Below are 4315 nucleotides of genomic sequence, written 5' to 3'. Positions count from 1 at the left end.
CAGTTGCGAAAACATTGACAGTAGCATTTCTTTCAAAGCTGTAAGAAATATTTCAGACTCGAGTTGCACTGTTTTGTAATATTGAGTAAGGCTCTTGTGGTGGAGTCCCCACCTCTGGATTCTACCTCCGAGTTCAAGTCCCACCTGCCCCAGCTGTCTCCCATATCCACAGCGATATTAATTCAAAAACACAGCACTGATTTCAGATGAATTCACCAAAGAGCAAATTAAAAGATTTCAATTACTGTGTGATCTGTCACCGGGGCAAATAATTTCTAAATTGTAGCAAAATCACACAATTGCATGACTTCATGTTGGTTAAGAATGTCTTTCGCACACTTGCCTTCATTGCTCAGACATTTGAGTAGAGGAGTTGGGACGTCATGTTGAGATGGTACAGAACATTGGTGAGGCCTCTTCTGGATAAACTGTGCCCAGTTCTGGTTGCCCTGTTACAGTCCTGACCCTCTGACAGTGCGTTACAGGAAGAATATTATTTAGCCGGAGAGAATTCAGAAGAGATTTACCAGGAATGGAGAGTTTGAGTTATAAAGAAAGACTGGATAGGCTGGGACTTTTTTTTCATTGGAGGTTGAGAGGCAACCTTGTAGAAGTTTATAAAATAATGAGGGGTGTCTTTTGGTCGGTGTCTTTTCCCTCGGAAGGGGGATTTCAAGACTAGGGGCACATTTTCAAGGTGAGAGGAGGGAGATTTAAAAACGACATGGGGGCAAATTCTTTACACAGAGGGTGGTTCGCATGAGGAATGAATTTCTTGAGAAAGTGGTGGATATGGGAACAGTTACTACATTTAAAAGACATTTGGATAAGTACATGAATAGGAAAGGTTTGGAGGGATATGGGCCAGCAGCAGGCAGGTGGGAGTAGTTTAATTTGGGATTATGTTTGGCATGGACTGGTTGGACTGTAGAGTCTTTTTTGGGGCTGTATGGCTGTTTAGTGACGCAGATGTGCTGTCAGAGAGAAAGTGATAAGAAAGCACTCCACTGTCCAAAAGGACTGAGGGAGGACCGCACTGTCAGAAGGTCACTACTGAGGGAGTGCCGCATTGTCAGAGGGTCAGTGCTGAGGGAGCGCCACACTGTCAGAGGGTCACTACTGAGGGAGTGCCACACTGTCAGAGGGTCAGTGCTGAAGGAGTGCCGGACTGTCGGAGGGTCAGCACTGAGGGAGGGCCGCACTGTCGGAAGGTCAGTACTGAGGGAGTGCTGCACTGTCAGAGGGTCAGTACTGAGGGAGTGCCGCACTGTCGGAGGGTCAGTACTGAGGGAGAGCCGCACTGTTGGAGGGTCAGTACTGAGGGAGTGCCGTACTGTCAGAGGGTCAGTACTGAGGGAGTGCCGCACTGTCAGAGGGTCAGTACTGAGGGAGTGCCGCACTGTTAGAGGGTCAGTACTGAGGGAGCACCACACTGTCAGAGGGTCAGCACTGAGGGAGTGACAAATGGTGAGCCAGAAAACTCACTCTCAGGACAGAAAAGAGAGAAAATCCATAATGTTTGGACACACTGTGTGCAGTGTAAACACCAGCATGGGTCACTTGGGTAGAATAGGCAGTTCCTCTGTTGCCATAAAGGTCTCCAGCACAGAAAAAGACCCATCGGCCGATCGATTGTGTGCTGGTCAAAAACAACTACCTGACTATTCTCATCCCATTCTCCAGCACTGTTTTTTACTGTTTATTCCTTCACGGGATGAGAGCATCGCTGACTGGGTCAGCATTCATGGCCCATCCCTAATTGCCAAGAGGGCAGTTAAGAGTCAACCACATTGTGGTGGGTCTGGAGTCGCATGTTGGCCAGACCAGGTAAGGACTCATAGGCCTTGTATGCACTGGCATCACAAGTGCACATCAACTTTAATGTTCTGAGGGCTCCTGCCTCTACTACCCTTACAGGTGGTGAGTTCCAGATTCCAACCGCTGTATGTTCTAAATATCAACAATCATAAAATATATTATGTTTGTAAAAAAAAAATCTTTAAGCTAATAAGACATTAATGTAGTTCATGGGTGCACCACCAGACAAAATTGGGGTGGATGACCTAAAGGATGGACAGTTCTATGAAGCCTGTTAAAAAGGAAAGGGGGAGAAAGCCTTCACCAAATCATAGGGTCCTGGCAACTGAGGACTGCATGACTACTACTGGTGAAGGGAAGGGAGAAGCTGATTTACAGCACACACTGAAAGGAGGCAAGGCCTCAGCAGGATGTGAAGACAGAGATGGGATTTTATTTTATAATGGAGTCTTTGTTCAAACAGGAGTCTGTATATCTGAGCCAGCACGGGGAGGAGGGGGAGTGGGGGCATGGTTTTGGGTCGATTTCAATTTACAGAGGGTAGAGTGGAAGGAATCAGAGGGCAGTGCCTGGGAATCGAGTCTCGAGGGAAAAGAGGCAGGAATGAGGCCTTCTGAAGCTGAAGAGCTGAAAACGGATGTAAGTTTTAAACTCTTCAATAGAGCGTTTGGGTGGGGGTCAAATTCTACGGATGATATGAGGTATAACATAAAATCCACTCTGAAACACAAATGTAAAAAAAAAAATTCATAATTATGGCTAACTCCTCCAACACAAAACTGGGGGTTTGGTTAGAGAGAGGGAGAGAGATCAGGTCGTAAAGTTCCGGAAGAGTCAGAAATATTTGTCTCTCAGTTTAAAAGTCTCCCCGATTGTAACATTCACGATTTCTGGGTAAGATCCAGCACCCAGTAAAAGGGAACACAATCCCTGTGCTACTACTGGGATAATGGGATAACTGAGATGTTATCCCAGTTCACAGTGTGGCCAGCAACACATTATATCCGTTTCATTGGTCAATTTCAGTGAGGAATTCCGGCCGAGGTGAAACTTACCCGAGCATGATCCTTTACAGATAGCCCCGTCTCAACAACACTCCCGGCGAATATGGCTGAAACATGTTTTCCTATCGCTGTGGTGAGGCTGGTTTCTCTATTTATTTTTGGGGAGGGTGGGATGCTAGACATAAAAATGGCGTTTCGCTCTGGGGCAGCAGGCTTAATACGTTCCGCTGTGATAAAATTTCACATGATCGTGAGATTTGTTTGGAAGGGTGAGACTTTGAAACAGGACATGTTTCTTTCCCGTTTCTCTTTTAAAAATCTATTTCAAACAGATGCTTTGTTCATAAACGATCAGAAAATAAATACAAGTCCGAAATAGCTCACTTTCGACTTTCCATTTTACATTCCGAATGACAGTTTCAATCTATTTGCAACAACAAAAACATATTTTGGAACTATAAAAGGAAACTATTTACTTTCCCACTAAGGCTACCAGATGATCTCCAAACTTAACAGACCCTCGATATAAACGGAAAACCGAAAGAACTGCGGATGCTGTAAATCAGGAACAAAAACAGAAGTTGCTGGAAAAGCTCAGCAGGTCTGGCAGCATCTGTGAAGAGAAAGAAATCAGTTAACCCGAGTTCTGAGGAAGGGTCACAGGACCAGAAACTACAACCAATGAAACAGATCTCAGCTCTGCAGTCCTGCCACATCAGTTGTGAATGGTGGTGGGCAATTAAACAAAACTCACTGGAGGAGGAGGCTCCACAAATATCCCCATCCTCAATGATGGAAGAGCCCGGTACATCAGTGCAAAAGATAAGGCTGAAGCATTTGCAGCAATCTTCAGCCAGAAGTGCCGAGTGGATGATCCATCTCGGCCTCCTCCAGTAATCCCCAGCATTACAGATACCAGTCTTCAGCCAATTCGATGCACTCCACGTGATATCAAGAAACGGTTGGAGACACTGGATACTGCAAAGGCTGTGGGCCCTGACAACATTCCAGCAATAGTACTGAAGACTTGTGCTTCAGAACTTGCCCCTCCCCTAGCCAAGCTGTTCCAGTACAGTTACAACACTGGTATCTACCCGACAATGTGGAAAAATGCCCAAATATGCCCTGTACACAAAAAGCAGGACAAATCCAACCGGGCCAATTACCGCCCCATCGGTCTCCTCTCGATCATCAGTAAAGTGATGGAAGGTGTCACCAACAGCACCACGTGCTCAGCAATAACCTGCTGAGTGATGCCCAGTTTGGGTTCTCCCAGGGCCACTCAGCTCCTGACCTCATTACAGCCTCGGTTCAAACATGGACAAAAGAGCTGAATTCCAGAGGTGAGCTGAGAGTGACAGCCCTTGATATCAAGGCTGCATTTGACCCAGTGTGACATCAAGGAGCCCGAGAAAAACTGGAATCAATGGGTATCGGGGGCAAACACTCCGGTGGTTGGAGTCATACCTGACACATAGGAAGATGGTTGTGGT

The sequence above is a fragment of the Rhincodon typus genome, chromosome 35 (assembly GCF_021869965.1).
Source record: "Rhincodon typus isolate 14 chromosome 35, sRhiTyp1.1, whole genome shotgun sequence".
NCBI lineage: Eukaryota > Metazoa > Chordata > Chondrichthyes > Orectolobiformes > Rhincodontidae > Rhincodon > Rhincodon typus.
The sequence above is the reverse complement of the archived record's forward strand: the minus strand, read 5'-3'. Positions refer to the sequence as shown.